Consider the following 18329-nt stretch of genomic DNA (forward strand, 5'->3'; position numbering starts at 1 on the left):
TCCCTTTCCCCCCTACATTTCTCCCTTTTATTTTCCCTTTTCACTCTTAATTCCCTATTTAATTTCCAGCTTTTATCCTTTATTTCCCATTTACCACCTCCATTTCTCTTCTATTTCCTTCTTCCCCATTTTTATCAATATTCCTCCCTTTATTTCCCCAAGTTTCTTCCCCCATTTATTTCCCTATTATCTTACTTTCCTCTCTTTATTATCTCACCTTTTCCTCCCTATATCTTCTATATTCTCTATTTATAAACATCGGTCAAAATTAAAACCTAAATCAATAAAAGAAAATGAAAGAAAGAAAGAAAGAAAGAAAGAAAGGGATTCATAACACACAAACTGTCACACTCCCCCCCACACACACACTCCGCTCCACACCCATACCCCCCACACCCTCCCTCCCCCCCACACACACACTCTCCCCCTCCCCCCCACACACACACACACATTCCCCCACCCCACACACACCTCCTCCCCACACACACCTCCCCTCACCCCCCCCACACACACACCTCCCTGCCCCCCACACACCTCCTCCCCCCACACACACACTCCCCCCCACACACACTCTCCCCCTCCCCACACACACACTCTTTCCCCTCCCCACACACACACACTTCCTTCTTCTTCTACACACACTCACAGCAAGAGAGAGCAATTCCAGTGTCTTGCTGTATCCTGGGACTGGCCAAGAGAGACACAAACGCACCAGTATTATGTATATTGGCTTAACGATCCACTTATGCTAATCACGACCACAGGAGGTGATAATGGTGCTTAATGGCGCTGTAAAACGAGCAAATTTGATCAGGAGTCTTCGGGGTTTTTTTTTTCCTGTTGTGATGGTGATAGAGAGAGCCATCTAGTGTTCGGTATAGGAACTGTATGTGGGGAGTGTGGGGGAGAGGGGGGGGAGTGTGTGTGGGGGAGGGTGTGTGTGGGGGAGGGGAGGTGTGTGGGGTAAGATATAATTGATCTGTATTTGGGATTTCATACACAAGATATAATTACAGGTATACATATACATACACACACTGATGCACACACACACAAGAGAGAGAGAGAGAGAGAGAGAGAGAGAGAGAGAGAGAGAGAGAGAGAGAGAGATAATAATATACATAAGTGGTTAAGGAGGATACAAACGCAATCATTTCTCAGAGTCAACAAAAGTTTATACAATTTCCTGTATCTAGAAGGAATCGGAATGGCACTTACCGTAAGAGCTGGCACTTCACACACACGGCACTGGCACTTCACTTACCTGCAGGGATAGAGAAAAGAAACATTATTATTCCATTTTGTCTATTTAAAAAGCCAAGGTATGGGCACAAAAGATGAGGTGCAGAGGAGGAGGAGGAGGAGTGAGGATGCAGAAGGGGAAGGAAGAGAGGAAGAAGAAGAGGAGGGGAAGAGAAGGGTGGTGAGGAAGAAGGGAGCAAACATTGGCAGACAGCACCTACTCAGAAAGCCTTCCTTCCCTTCCCCTGCCCTCCCGACCTGACCCACACACTGTATCAATCTGCCTGTACCGACAAACAATAACTAATCCTTGACAAAACCCGCCCTCTCTTACCTCCTCCTAAATTTCTTCAATTTCCGAACTATAACTTCCTTCCTCCACCTCTAATCTTCCTTCACCCCTCATTTCTCTACACAAAAAAAAACCCTCCCAGCCTAACTCGCCCACCCGTTACCCAACACACTCGAGCAATACTCCACATAAACATTAATTCTTCGCTGTAAAATAAAAAATAATGAAGTCACAATAACTCATCGTCTTAAATACATAACTCATTATAACTCACTATATAAGCTAGTAATTATTATGAATTAGCAGAAATTAGCAGTACACTAACTCATTGTAATCAAATGCACACTATTAAAAAAATATTTGTAAATCACCATAAATACTTAATAAACTGAAAATATCCCAATCGTAAAAAACTAAAATTTAAAGTGATAGTTTATTTAGATAAACTAATCTCATGCACATTGACCAACAACAACAATATTGACACGACTGAGTCATCGAGTGGTGGTGTTCTGTTGAAGGCAACTGATAAATACTGCACTCTACAAACTTAATCTACGTACAATACCTGCCTGTACAGTCACTTATAATTTGCTTTCTTTGGAGTTTTATTTGTGTTCGTGCAAAGAATCCAACACAACACAAACGATTTAGATTTTACTTGAAAAAAAATTCAAGTCGGTCGTGGCCCAAGTCTTCAACACTTCAACGAATCGACAAAAAACACCAATGATTCATCTCTAATTTTAGCAGGAACGAACCACCAAGTTTATATATATCGCTCAGTAATCTCTCTACTGGAATCAGACAGCTGTGTGACTTCTTTTTTTTTTTTTGGTCGATGTACCGAAGGCGCAGAGGCCATGGTTATATTTGTCATTTCCTATTGAATATTGATCGTAGTTGTTTCCTTGCCGCCACCCGATGTGTGAGGCAGCTGTGTAGTCAAGTCACGGCGACTATCACGTGTGTCAATATTGTTGTAAAAGAGAAGTGTTAAGACTTATTTACACACTTTAAATGTACTACTAAATGGAAAAAGGTTAACAGCAATGAGTATTGTAATATAATAATAATAACGACAACAACAATAACAATAATGATAACAACTATAACAGCAACAACAATAATAATAATAACAATAATAATAAACAGTAACACCGTCAGACACAACACTGTATCTTACAACACAAACAACACGGCAACATTCATGACCATCTTCCCACACTGACACAACACAACCAGTACGGGGCTCAGGGGGTCAATTGCTTCCCCACACCAGTATAAAACTACACATATATCGGCGTTTAACTTATCAACACCTGACTCATTCTTAAATGGTGGAGAGGTGAAGTAAACTATTGCCGGCTGTTAGGTTAGGTTAATCACACGTGCAGTAAGTGCTTTAAAAATCTACGGGTAATTCACACCTGTTCTAAAACCGAGACGAAATAGGCGTTCATCTCCTAGTTACCTAGCAGATAGATCACAGCCCAGGTACTACAGTGTATGTTAAGCGAGAGAGACCGTGTATGTGTGTGTCTGTGAGCACGTAGACCACAGATGTTTAGTGGCAGAGACTCGGCAACAGGTAACCAAACTACACTCGTCTTATTTTCTCTAACACCAAGATATAAAAACACGTATGTTTCCGAGTGCACTGTTGCTGGTGACTGTGCATGGTTGGTGAGGCGAATCCGAGGCTCACCACCAACATCCCCTCCCACACACCCACCCACCCACAGCCCCCAATGACCTCTGGACAGCGTAGGAGAATCACGCCGCCAAACCCCTTTACTATGATGACATGGTGAACGATAGGCGTGTGGTAGTGGTGGTAATGGTGGTGGGTGGCAAGTGAGGGTAGGGTAGTGATGATAATGGTGGTGGTAGGGGGTGGTCGTTGCTGGTCGTGATTAGTACGAGGATGGTGGTGATGGTCTGGACGCCATGCTAATCACCCTTGACAACCACCCTCACCCACCAGCACCACTACCAGCGACCAAGCCTCATCCACCACAACCACTATTACTACCAACACCACCATCAACATTACCACCACATTCACCCTCCTTTAACAGACCCATCAGCACCACCATGACCAACTCCATCACCACTGTTTTACCTATCAACGTAACCACCACTATCACCACCACTTCCCTCGCCCGCCCACACGGTCACCACCCTCCCCCTTCTCCTCTCCATCACCCAGCCACCTCCACCTCCACCACTACCTTGACAATCATTGCCACCAACAACATCTTGCAATCTCCCTTAACAACATAACATCATTCACAATAGCTACCACCATCAGTGATACCAACATCACCACCATCACCACTACCACCACTATCACCACGACTACCACCACTATCACCAACCACTACCACCACTATCACCACCACCACTTCAGGTAACACACTATGTCTTAATGTCAGTGGTCTACGCTACGGAGTTACCTAACCTCCACTGCACCTGGCCTGGCCAACTAATAAGCTCTCAGGTGTTTCAAGTGTTTAAGGTGCTTCAGGTGTTTAAATGGTTTCAGGTGCTTCAAGGTGTTTCAGGTGTTTCAAGGTGTTTCAGGTGCTTCAATGTGTTTCAGGTGTTTCAAGGTGTTTCAAGGTGTTTCAGGTACTTCAATGTGTTTCAGGTGCATCAAGGTGTTTCAGGTGCATCAAGGTGTTTCAGGTGCATCAAGGGTTTCAGGTACTTCAAGGTGTGTCAGGTGTTTAAATGGTTTCAAGTGTTTAAATGGTTTCATGCGCTTCTAGATGTTTCAGGTGCATCAAGGTGTTTCAGGTGCATCAAGGGTTTCAGGTACTTCAAGGTGTGTCAGGTGTTTAAATGGTTTCAAGTGTTTAAATGGTTTCATGCGCTTCTAGATGTTTCAGGTGCTTCAAGGTGTTTCAGGTGTTTAAATGGTTTTAGGTGCTTCAAGGGTTTCAGGTGCTTCAAGGGTTTCAGGTGTTTAAATGGTTTCAGTTGCTTCTAGATGTTTCAGGTGCTTCAAGGATTTCAGGTGTTTAAATGGTTTCAGGTGCTTCTAGATGTATCAGGTGCTTCAAGGAGTTTAAGGTGCTTCAAGGTGTTTCAGGTGCTTCAGGTGTTTCAACGAACGTAATCCGGGGACTTCAGTATTTTATCCAGGTAACCAGGTTATGCTATCTGGTTACACAATAGCGCGTGGCTTAACATTAATACTTTGGTTGTTATGGTTATCGTGGAGAGGTTGTGGTACTGCGGGGGGGGGGTGGTGTGGTGTGGTGGTGATGGTGCGGGTGGTAGTGGGGTGGTGGTGGTGATGACGGGGAGTGGCAGTTGTGATGTACAGGAAGAGGAGGGTAGAGGAGGTGAATAGGAATGGTATTGAAACAGTTTATTTAGCCAGAAAAATACAGATACAGAGTGAACAATAATAACAATATTGACATGGCTGAGGCAAACGAGAGTCTGAGTAATCTGATAAGTGGATGGAAGGGCTACAACTTGGGATGTGTTGGAGTGAAACAAAGGGACAGACACAGTCAGGATTGGTTATTGTGTTGAAGAAGAGCTTAGAATGACAGGTGTCCATCTCTGATTTTAATAGATCAAGGTTGAAATCTCCTGTAATGTAGCAAAGTTTCCTCTGAACTAATCAAGAAAGTTCCTTACATTAGTGTGGGGTCTTCTGTAGATTACTCCTACTAGGATATTTCGTGTGTCGTCACATAATTCAGTGAAAACACTCTCCATGTACTCCCTCTGAACCTTTAAATCATCTCTTACAGAAGTGTTTTATTTAATATCATATATAGTGCGACACCACCACTGCGTCGTGACGTATTGGCAGTGTCTAGTATTATTAGGGATGTTATACAGATGGTCAATATCGTTAGTGAGTTTGGTCTCACAGAACCCAAGAACATCAAATTTGTGGACAATAGAATATATATATATACACTGATCTATAAAGGTATATAAATGAAGGGGAATACTACTGATGTTGTGGCTAATTAAGGAGAAGGAATGAGGTAGTAGAAGACTAGAACTAAACTCGGGGGAGTCAGGAAAGTAATAGTTGGGGTTAGTGTATCCCAGTGAGTGTTGTAGAAGGGCATCAGGCTCGATATGAGGGAGTATTGTGTCGACACCCTGGGTAAAGGGGGTGTGACACATACGGCCCAGCACACCTAAGGGAACGACATCCATCATCATCGGTGTAGGAATATTGGTACTGGTGTGTGAAAAGGAAGGTCGAAGAATGTTATAGTAGGGGGAGAATTGCTGAGGAGGGGGTGTTGGGGGAGAGGGGTACTCAAAGGGGTGTTGGGGAGAGGGGTACTCAAAGGTGTTAGAGGGTACTCAAAGGGTGTTGAGAGAGGTACTCAGAGGGGGTGTTGGGGGAGAGGGGGTACTCAGAGGTGTTGGGGAGAGGGTACTCAGAGGGGTGTTGGGAGAGGGGTGTTGGGGGGAGAGGGGGTACTCAGAGGGGGTGTTGGGGGAGAGGGGGTACTCAAAGGGGGTGTTAGGGGACAGGTGTAAATGTGGTGGTGAAGGTGTTGGAGGTGGTGGGGGGTGTAAAGGCAGGAATTATGGACAAACTTTACATTAGTCAAACCAAACACCGAAAAATTACACGATAATACCAAAAAAAATTAAATTAAACAACAATAACAAGGGCAGCTACAAATAAGAAAATGAAAACAAAAACACTGGTTACAAACAAACCAGACAAAAGACGATAAAACGATTACAAAAAAATACAAGAAAACAAAACAGTTCCAATCAAGAATACAGTATTTACATATTCAACACCAAGTAAAAAAAACAAACAAATGAATACAATAAACAAAGGTGTGTGGAGGTGATAATTAATGACATACACCTGAACTTGTGATCATCAGCTGGCCAGGTGTGACTTACACTAATCCCCCCCCCACCCTGTGTAGTACACCCTCTGACTCTCTATACCACCCCCCCCCCATCCCCCCACACACACTTTTCATCCAAATTCTTGCAAAAAATCCTGTTAATTCTTGCAAAGGCAGAAGATCAACCTTGTTCAAATTCTTGCAACATTTCAGGTAAATTCTCTTCAATTCCTAGAACAGTGAAGTATATTCTCTCAACACAACTCCCGTCTAACTCTGGCTCAACTAGTACTGCTGCTAATGTTATCCCTGAGCACACACAGTCGCCCTGACTACATTATTATTGCAACAAACTATAGGAGTAATTTTTTTACAATATATTTTTCCCGTATAATTATTCAAAACGTGAAGCATACAATTTTTTTTATTTATTTATTATTTTTTTTTTCTTTGGGGGGGTGGGCGTAAAAATCAGAAAGCAAAATTTTTCACTGTTATCTGAAGAAAATCTTTGATATTTCTAAATCAAACCCCCAAAGGAAAATTCCTTCAGGTGATTCCCAATAAATCGATTCATTAACCACCTTATTGACACCACAGTAACGAATGAGGACCTATAACCAGCAATTAATAAAGCAGTGTGATCACTAAACCAATCTATATGTAAATTAGTGAAAGTTTTTATTTGGCAGGTTCCCGGCGGTCGACTAATAAAGGGAGGTGTTATGTACACACACACACACACACACATCCAGCCCCACAAACACCCACACAAGACCTCCACACATGTAAACAAACACATCCTTAACACAACAGCCACGAGACACTTCAACTAGTCCAAAGTTAGCCAATAAGAGCCACGTATATTTAACACCCTCGTACCCACCAATGAATGTTGACTTTAAGTCGTACCGAGGAGTGAATGGACCAATCACCAAGACTCTAGCGGTGGCTCGGCCGTTTAAGAAGTCGGCCACTTACTTTAAACGACATGTGCTTCTAGTGGGGCGAGTTACAGCAGAATGATCTGAGCACTTCTGAGACAGACGAGTGCTCCTGTGTGCTCCTGTGTGTACAGACATGACTTGGTCAATGTATTTTATAATGTGTGTGTGTCCATGTCTAGATATTATGGTAGTGTCATACTGTGGAAGTGTTTGTAAACAGTGACTGCCTGGACTGAACTGTGTACGTACCACACTACCCAGCTCAGTGAACGAACCAGTGCCAGAATCCTCAACCCTTTAGCGGCGTTACCCAGAATAAAATACCTAAGGAATACTTTGCTTACACTTTTAACTTAAGGTTAAGAAAACCAGCATAACCAACTGCGTCATCACCATCACCTGATACCTTACGAATTATTAAGAATCCCAACTGTAACACCCCCAGCGACCCCCCCCCCTTACGTCACACATCCATGTCGACAAGGTATAACATTAAAACCTGAAAATCACCTGACATCTAAGAGAGAGAGAAAATATTAGAAGGTTGAGAACTTGGGTGATTATATAAACATGTGTAAAGCGACACCCAGTAGCCGCCGCCCCCACCTGCCGGGAACACATTCTTGTCAAGATACCGTGAAACGTAACGAAATGCGACCTGACCTAACATACCTCAACTTAACCTAACATATCTTACACTGACCTAACCTAACCTAGCCTGACCTGACTTAACTTCACCTAACCTAACTTAAAATAACGTAATCTAATCAAACTTAATCTAACCTAACCAAATCTAACGTAACATTATCTAAATTAACATAATTAAATATAACTTAACGTTCCCTAACCTAACTTAACTTAACCTAACCTAACCTAACCTAACCTACCTTACCAAACATAAACAAACCTAACCTAACAGAATCTTGCCCAACATACCTAAACTGTTACCAACAATTCGGTATTTTGGCACCCGGGAGAAACAGTGTTACCAAGCATACACCCTGGCCGAAAAAGTCACAATTACCAGGTAAAATAAACTAACGCGCGCGTGTGTGTGTGTGTGTGTGTGTGTGTTTCTTCAACTTCTCCCAATGAAAACAGAAACGAGGTCACTTTTGTGTGAGGTGGCCGGGCAGGTGGCCAGACCTGCAGGTAGGTTGAGCGGTGGAAAGGGGGGGGGTGGGGGTGGCCAGGGTGCTAAAACTTTAAGGTGTCAGAGAGCCAAGACACGCCCCCTTCCTGCCACGCTCAGGGAAGAAGGGGAAGGAAACGGAGGGAAGGGAGGTAGGGAAGGAAGAGAATGAAAGAGGTGCCACCGCCTTCCTGTCACGCCAAAAGGAAAGAGAAAGAAACAAGAAAGAAGTGATAGAAAGTACAGGTATCACAGCGAGGAGGAGGAGGGGAAGGAAGAAGAAGAGGAGGAGGGGGCGAAGAGGTGGAGGGGGCGAAGAGGGCAAGGAGGAGGGGGGCGAAGAGGGCGAGAAAGAAAGAGGAGGAAGAGGAGGAACGAAGAGGGGTGAAAGAAGGATGAGGGAAGAAGAGGAAGAGGAGGACGAAGAAGGAGGAGGGCGAAGAGGGCAGAGGAGGAGGGGGGCGAAGAGGGCGAGAAAGAAAGAGGAGGAAGAGGAGGGTAAAAGCTGGCCAAGTAGGTCGCAGGTACAGTAATGAATGTTTATATACTTTGTTTTCCCTACCAGGATGTTTTCCCCTCGCTGCCACCATTACGGCCTAACGCACCGTCTGGACCCACGCCAACACCCCGCCAACATACCCCTATCACGCCTCCAGCATACCCCTATCACGCCTCCAACATACCCCTATCACGCCTCCAACATACCCCTATCACGCCTCCAACATACCCCTATCACGCCTCCACAGATACATTATCATCCCCACCACCAACACACAGCTAACACCTCCACCAACAGTAACACATCTCCACCACCACATCGCCAACACACTTCCACCACCAGTAATACGCCTCCACTATACCACCAACACAGCCAACAAGCCCCAACTACCCCCGACACACACCTCCACCAACATATCACCAACACACCTCCTCCAACATCACGCCAACACTCCTCCACCATCACCATCACCATCACGTAGGTTATGGCCGCCACAGGTTGCTACACAGGAATTTACTTGTTCTTGTAGTTTACTCTGAGGGAAATGTTCTTTTAGTTTAGTTTACCCTCTTAGTAGTTCTTTTGGGGTTTTACCTGTACTTGTTTCTACACCTTGTACCTGTACTAGTTTCTACACCTTGTACCTGTACTTGTTTCTACACCTTGTATCTGTACTTGCTTCTGCACCTGTACTTACCTCTACACCTTGTACCTGTACGTGTTTCTGCATCTGTACTTACTTCTATACCTTGTACCTGTACTTGTTTCTACACCTGTACTTGTTTCTGCACTTGTACCTGTAATTGCTTCTATACGTGTATGTACCTGTGTTGCTGTTCCCGAATCAATGAAGTAAAGCCTTGTTTGTTTGCGGTACATAACAGGAGGGTGAAGAAAACGATTATTCTCACACCTGAGGCTGAGTCAACGTGTGTGTGTGTGTGTGTGTGTGTGTGTGTGTGTGTGTGTGTGTGTGAAATTTCTCCACACTAGATATGCAATACAAAAATTCTTAAGTCGATGTGACAGATGCTGCTTGATTTACCCAGAATTCTCTCTCTCTCTCTCTCTCTCTCTCTCTCTCTCTCTCTCTCTCTCTCTCTCTCTCTCTCTCTCTCTCTCTCCCACACACACACACACGAGAATAGGATCACCTTAAGTAGGGTAGAGCGTGTGCTGTTAGGAGGGAGGAGTGGTGGGGTGTGGGGTTTTGGGGAGTTTGGGAATTAGTTGGGTGTAGGAGATAGTGGAGTGTGGGGGTTTGGAGTGTGGGAGATAGTAGGGTGGGGGTTAATGGGGTAGAGGGGGTGTGGGAGGAAATGACCGTAGGATTCACTGCCTGATATAGCAGAACTTGACGAGGTTTCACGACCTCATACTTAAGGCTTCACGGTGCAGCGAAGAATGGCAAAAATGATTCCGGGACTTAGAAACCTTCCATATCAGGATAGGTTAAAGAAACTTAACTTGCATTCCCTAGAAAGACGAAGAGTGCTGGGAGATATGATAGAAGTATTTAAGTGGGTGAAAGGAATCAATAAAGGGGATATAGATAAAGTTCTTATAATATCCGAGCAGGATAGGACTCGGAGCAACGGATTCAAGTTGGATAAGTTTAGGTTTAGGAGGGAGATAGGAAGAAACTGGTTCACAAATAGGGTGGTGGACGAGTGGAACAAGCTTAGCAACTTTGTAGTAAGTGCGGGAACTCTGGAAAGTTTCAAAAGGAGGTTAGATAGATTCATGGATAGAGAGTGGTAGTAACTCTCGACAGGAGCTGCCATGCACAGGCCAACCGGCCTATTGCAGACTCCTTATTTTCTTATGTTCTTATGTTCTTATGTTAAAGCTTCACGCCTTCCTAGTCAAGGCTTCACGACTTCCTAGTTTAGGCTTCACGACTTCCTAGTTAAGGCTTTATGACGCTCCGTGTTGAAACTTTCACAACCCAGTTAAAATCTTTCCACGAACACCCTGTCACCAGAAGCCTCATAACATCTTCCCCCGAAGTCGTCGAAGTTTCACCAAGACATGACCAGACATGATCTGACCTTCAAGTACACACGTGATGCATGACCTTCCTTCGGCACCCCCCCCACCCCCCCGCACCAAGGCGCCATCAGTCACCTGGGGACGATTGATTAAAATAGAAGTCTCATAATAGCCAAGTGTGTCACCACCGTCAAGGATTATGGGTGTTCCTCCTCGTCGCCACACACACACACACACACACACACAAAACTTAAGAATAGACAGGGGTAAAATATCTCCCTACGGAACACCTCTTACCTTACCTTACCTTACCTTACCTTACACTTTACTCCTGACTCTACAGTTTAATCTACGACTATTAACTTGCTTCACAACCAGCCAGAAGTTTGCCTTAATTACCGGACCACCTGAAGATTTGACACCCCTGTTTCACCTGAAGGTCAACCACCGTAATGCTACCTAGGGGCGGTTAGGTTAGGTTAGGTTAGGTGAGGCTAGGTTAGGTTAGGCAAGGTTAGCGTGAAGGTGGTTAGTTTTAAGGTGAAATAAGGTGGGGTATCTAATCTCCAGGTGATCTCCTAGCAACGTACAGTACCCTCCAACAACAGCCTACCCTACATACCAAAACCCTGCCACAGTTCAGCCTCATCCCTCACTCCTACTTTACCGCCCTTAAAACATCATCAGTGCGCCAGGTGCCAAGAAACCTGCATACTCGCATCATTTCTGGCCCAGACGCAGGAAGTGCCAAGGTGAGCTAATGGCACTACTGGTGATGTCGTCGTCATTGCAGGTATAAATAATGTGGATAACGGGATAATTAGGTCCAGCAATTTATTGCACCTGATGAATGATTAAACATAAGAATAGAGGAAACTGCAGCGGGCCTATTGGCCCATACTGGGCAGTCCCGTTTACACCCAACCCCTAACGCTACCTGGGCGGGTTAGATTAAGTTAAGGCAAGTTAGATTAGGTTATAATAGGTTAGGTTAGGTTATAATAGGTTATATTAGGTTAGGTTATGGTAAGTTAGGGTAGAGTAGGTTGGGTTAAGGTAGCTAGACTTAATGTTAAATAAACTAGGAGCCTAATCTTGAGGTGACGCTAAAATGCTAAGTTGTCAAAATTATGTTTCACGACCCATCTTAACTGTCAAGACAAGAGTTCAGTATCTTGTTACCTGCCAACCAGCCGCCTGCCCTGTGCCAGGATGCCTGCACTGGTTAACGTGCAGGTCTTCCTTACACCCAACAGTCTATCCTAGACCACCTTAGGCCCATCAGCCTGCCCTACACCATCATCCTACCCTACACCATCCAACACCCATCAACCTATTCTACACCATCCTATACCCATCAGCCAACCCTACACTATCCTACATCCATAAGCCATCCTCACAATGGGTGCGTACGTCCCCAGTGACCGTGGAAGTGAGGCGGGCGGACGGGCGGGCGGGCCGGCCGGCTGACGACGATGGGAGGGAGAGGGGCGGAAGGAGAGAAAGAGAGGGGGGAGGGAGGGGAGAAGGAGGGACCGCTACTCTAATACTGCCTGTCTCACACACCCCGCTGATGGCCAAGGTCGTCGCTAGGGGGAGGAAGGGGAGAGAGGGGGACGGAATGTAGAAGAGGTAGGAGGAGAGGGGAGATGTAGTGACGGAGCAGCGGAAGGGAGCAAGACAGACGTGCAGAAGTGGAAGGAATGTGGAGGGGGGGCAGGAGGGGTATATGGAGGGAAGAGGAGGGGAGTGATGATGATGATGATGATGATGATGATGATGATGATGATGATGAAGAAGAAGAAGAAGAAGAAAGGGTTAAGAGTATGATAGGGAGAGGTGAGTAACGAGAGAGGGGGAGAGGGGTGGGGGGGCACAGGTGAAGGCGTTGGAGGCGAGGAGGGGGTTACTGGAGGGGTGAAGCCTACACCATACACCTTATCTTTATCTCTCCTGCCACAGCTCCCCTCACATCCTCTCACGTGAGAAAAAGGAGGAGGAGAAGGAGGAAGGATAGAGGAAGAAGGGGGGGGAAGAGAAGGTAGGAAGTGGGCAGGGAGGGAGGGGGGGGAGAGAAGAGGAGAGGAGAGAGAGATTAAAGAGTATTAATACATATCAAAAGGTTGGCCCAGGGTAGTGTGTGTGAGGGTGACCAAGATGTCATTTAACTCAACATCAAAATGGATAATGATTTTTTTCGGTAGTGAAATAAAAAAAAAACAATATATGTACCACCTGGAAATTAGGTCACCCCAGCTTATATCACCTGAAGATTAAACACCCTAACGTTACCTGGTGGGGATTAGGTTAGGTTAGCGATAGGGTGTATAACCTTCAAGTGAATTAAACTAAGGTGCCTAATCTTCAGGTGACCCAAAACATTCTTAAAACAACGAGTCATTAAGAACGCATTACAGGTACTGATAGAGACACCAACACGAATACAGGTAAAGGTAGAGTTACATGTACTGTACAAGAGTGAGTACACGATACTAGCAATAATTAATATCCATTTGCGGCCAACATTATCTCCACACCTGGTAGTATCCGGCAGTTACCTGTAGGTCATATAGTACGAGAGAGAGAGAGAGAGAGGGAGAGAGAGAGAGAGAGAGAGGGGGGTAATGCTGACAACCCTCACGTGAGCAGCACCGTCACAACACACACACACACACACACTATTACATACAGTGTTGCCAAGGTAAGGAGACTCTACACGTGGGCTCAATACATACGACGCATTTAGTGTGTCACCCAGTTTAAAACACCCACGTAGTACACCTCCCCCCTGCTCGCTCCTGCCACATACCACACCATACACCTCGACACACCACACACCCCTGACACACCATACACCCCTGACACACACCATACACTCCACCTCACACCACACACCCTGACACATCACACACTTTGACACACCATACACCCTGACATATCAGCAGCATCCCTGACACATCACACACCGACACACCATACACCCTGACACACCATACACCCCTGACACATCACACACCCCACATCACACACTTTGACACATCACACACCGACACACCATACACCCCTGACACATCATACACCCCGACACACCATACACCCTGACACACCATACACCCCTGACACACCATACACCCCTGACACATCACACACCCTGACACACCATACACCCCTGACACATCACACACCCCTGACACACCATACACCCCTGGACACACCATACACCCCTGACACATCACACACCCCTGACACATCACACACCCCTGGACACATCACACACCCCTGACACACCATACACCCCTGACACATCACACACCCCTGACACACCATACACCTGACACATCACACACCCCTGACACACACCACACACCCTGACACCATACACCGACACATCACACACCCCTGACACATCACACACCCCTGACACACCATACACCCCTGACACACCATACACACCCCTGACACATCACACACCTCAGAGCCACACCATACACCCCGACACACCATACACCCCGACACATCACACACCCCGCTATAACGTCTTCACACTAAATACACAACTGTCAATAGAATCTACACCCACGTCACGTAACACATCATCCCACTACACCTTCAAGCATACTATCCAGATGCTGTATACCTCGTGTACTACGGCTAAGAATACACTCTTAGTCCAGTCACCCATTGCGTTAATACACCTCACCTCACTACACACAATACTGAACCTTATTTACACAATACTATACACCTCACCTCACTACACACATTACAAAACAACACACTTCAGAAATACACTCTACACCAAAAGCCAGACACCACATACACTTCAAAATACACCCTGTGTGTATAGATGAGGCTGGTAGAACAACAAGTGTATACGAGTGTGTTATGTTGGTACACATGTTCCCCCCCCCCTCCCCTCCCCTACCTTTACTCGCCAAGGTGACTTCTCCACAACTCACTCTTCCTCTTCCCCCCTTTCCTTCTTCCTCCTCTCCCCCTCTTCCTCCTTCCTCCTTCCCACCTCTTCCTCTAGCACACAGCATATACCTACCCAGGTGAACATTAGCCCTTGAACAACGGTACTCCTCTTAAAGGCAGCGATGCAGAGGATGAGGAGGAGGAAGAGGATGATGATGAGGAGGAGGAAGAGGATGATGATGAGGAGGAGGAAAAGAAGGAATATAGGTGATTTAGTATATGGATAGGAGGTGGAGGAGGAGGGGAGGGGGAGGTGAAGATAAGCTAGCGTTTAGTATTACAGGTGACTTACTATAGGTGACCAGGTGGTGTTGGGCCCGTAGATGGTGGGGTGGAATGGTAGGTGGTGGCAACAACAATTCAGGTGACTTGGTATAGTGAGGATGATGATGGGAGGGGAGCAGGTGGCTTAACGAGGGATTAACGTGGGAGAGAGTACTGCGTGTTTGTGGTTGTGTTGATGGCTGGTTGTGGTGGTTGTGGTAGTTGTGGTTGTGGTAATGGTAGTAGTTATTGCTGTGATGGTGGAGGTCGTGGAAGGTGTGGCGGTAGTGGTGGTAGTAGTTGTGGTGGTGGCGTTAGTTAAGAGGGAGGCCGCAGAGTACTAGGCAGGATGTGGCAGAGATGTTAGGAAACACATCCCCCCCTCCCCAGCCTCTGTTTGACACACCCTACAGTGACCAAGGTGAGATTAAAACCTGACCCAAAGGAGGTCAAGGTCACAAAGGGAACCAGAATTCTCACTACCACGCGATTAGCTTAACCCGGCGTCATGACCGTGTAAATTCAAGGAACTGCTATCCAGCCAGCACTTTTGTTACCTGACTAAACAGCTGGTCTAGACACACCCAGATCAGTGTTAATTAAGAGAGGTCATCTGCCGGCTTGATATCTCCAATATAAGGGGCCAGCAGCTCCTTCCACACGGTCATTCTTATAACCGTGAAGGGGCAAGTGCAACGAGGTCTCATCCTGGACCATCAACGGTGTGCTATCCACACGTCGTGTAAATGTAAGAGCTGGCTGTGTAGACTGTAGACGGTAGTAGTGAGGTGCAGTGAAGGTGATCGGGGCTGTAGATATGGTGTCAAGAGTGTGAAAGTGTGGTGAATATAATAGTGTGGCTTGATATGGTGTGCATAATTATATTAGTCGACAGGTGTGAAGCTCTACAGGTGTATTATGCACGTGAGGTGGGAGGGAGGTGAGAGCAAAGCCGGCACACAAGTGTTGGCCTGGCGTCTCCCTCCTCCACCACCACCAGTGTCAACAATCACAGCGCGACGTAACTTCTCAGTTTTCTTCATCCCTGCCCCGGTACTATGCCCACCAGTACCCTAACCCGGTACTATACCCACCAGTACCCTGCCCCAGTATTCTGCTCACCAGTACCCTGCCCCAGTATTCTGCTCACCAGTACCCTGCCCCAGTATTCTGCTCACCAGTACCCTGCCCCGGTACTATGCTCACCAGTACCCTGCCCCGGTACTATGCATACCAGAACCTTTATGACATATTATGATCAAATACTGTGTCCTGTGTGTTATCAAAATAGGACTAAGTTAACTCTGCCCTTGACCTATATAATAATAATAACTAACAAGAGTTACCCACCACTGTTGGACGAGTGGCAACACTCTTCCCTTACTCCTCCTCAAGACACATCAGTGAGTGACGTTGTTAACTATACTGACGATACACTTGACTCACGATTAAAATTAAGTTTGGTAAGGAATTAATGATAACATCAAACAGTGGCGCAGTACAGTGGGGCGTCAGGCAACATCCTCACCACAAGTGTTACCAAGACACACGTCGGCCAGGCTCTTAAGAACATAAGAACATAAGTGTCATGGGTTGCGTTAGGCTTACCCACGCAACCAACTCCAAAGTTTGTTTTACTAGAGATAAGGCACCCGGCGAGGCATAACTGGGACATGTATTTTTCAATTAGTGTATGTTAGCCAGCCTTTGGGGGGGGGGGGCAGTGAAACAGTGTTGTACTGTTCATCGCTTCACACCCAAAAGCCTCATTTTAAGTAGTATCCCCTGAGCCATGGGTTAGTTAAGAGTCCTCCACCGCCACTCCGTCCTGTGGACCGTGATCGACACGAGACTAAGTGTGTTAACCTAGGTTGTTATCCCCTTGGAAATATCACGTGTGGATGCCTGGTTGCAACAAGAGCAATCCAGGCTGGCCTATTGCACCTAAATGGTTAATTCAAGTCAGCTTACCAGTTCTCGTTGCCGCGACAACCGTCTACAGTGACTGTCAGTGACGCGAGACTATGTGTGATAACCCAAGAGCACTTTTTGTTGTTATGGCCGTGGAGAGAAGTTCTTGTGATGAAGCCTGGTTGTAACAAAAGCAATCCAAGCTGGCAGTAAATGTATCACTTGAAGAATTAAGGCTCTGTTAAGTCATACCACAGTAGAGTAATCACATGTGTCCCCAAGTTGAAAATTCCCTCTTTTAGAAGATTAACTTTATTACAGGGTGAACGTGAGTGAATCATATATCCATGCAAATTGTAAATCATTGTATGGAAGCTTGACAAATAAATGTAAGTGCAATTATCTGCCCGTATCTGTGATCCTATCATATTATTACTAAAGGTAACGACTGATTGGTTATGACAAAGTATAACCAATAACTTAGATGGATGTTGAAAATTAAATGAATTCATTGAATCATCATTTATCAAGTATAAATCATGGAATATCGAGTGGTGGAGTGAACTTCTACGTAGATACGCCATAATCTCCTGTAAGTAATCAGTGTGAAGGTATCGAACTCTACGGTAAGAAATAAGAAATACGACGTATTATTATCTTTATATAATATACTCCACTCCCACTACCACCGATTCATACCAAAACCATGACAATAAGAATGGAGGAAACTGCAGCGGGCCTACTGACCCATACTGGGCAGTCCCGTTTACACCCAACCCCTATTGCTTATAAGCATCCAACCTATGTTTGAAGCTATTCAGAGTATTCGAGTTAATGATGATATTTGGTAACTTGTTCCATTCATCCACTACTCTGTTTCCAAACCAGTGTTTACCTATTTCACACCGAAATCTAAATTTGTTTAATTTAAAACCATTGTTACGAGTTCGCTCCTGGTTGGATAGTACCTTCGTTATGTCCCCTTTGTTTAACCCTGACTTCAATTTATACACCTCTATCATGTCGCCCCTCACTCTAGTCTCTCGAGGGAGTGCAAATTAAGACGCTTTAACCTGTCTCTGTATTCAAGGTTCCTAATGCCCGGGATTAGTCTTGTCATTCTCCACTGGATTCTTTCCAATGATTCTATATCCATTCTGTAATACGGTGACCAGAACTGAACTGCTTAATCTAGGTGAGGTCTCACAAGCGCTAG

The sequence above is a fragment of the Homarus americanus genome, unplaced genomic scaffold (genome assembly GCF_018991925.1).
Source record: "Homarus americanus isolate GMGI-L3 unplaced genomic scaffold, GMGI_Hamer_2.0 scaffold39155, whole genome shotgun sequence".
NCBI lineage: Eukaryota > Metazoa > Arthropoda > Malacostraca > Decapoda > Nephropidae > Homarus > Homarus americanus.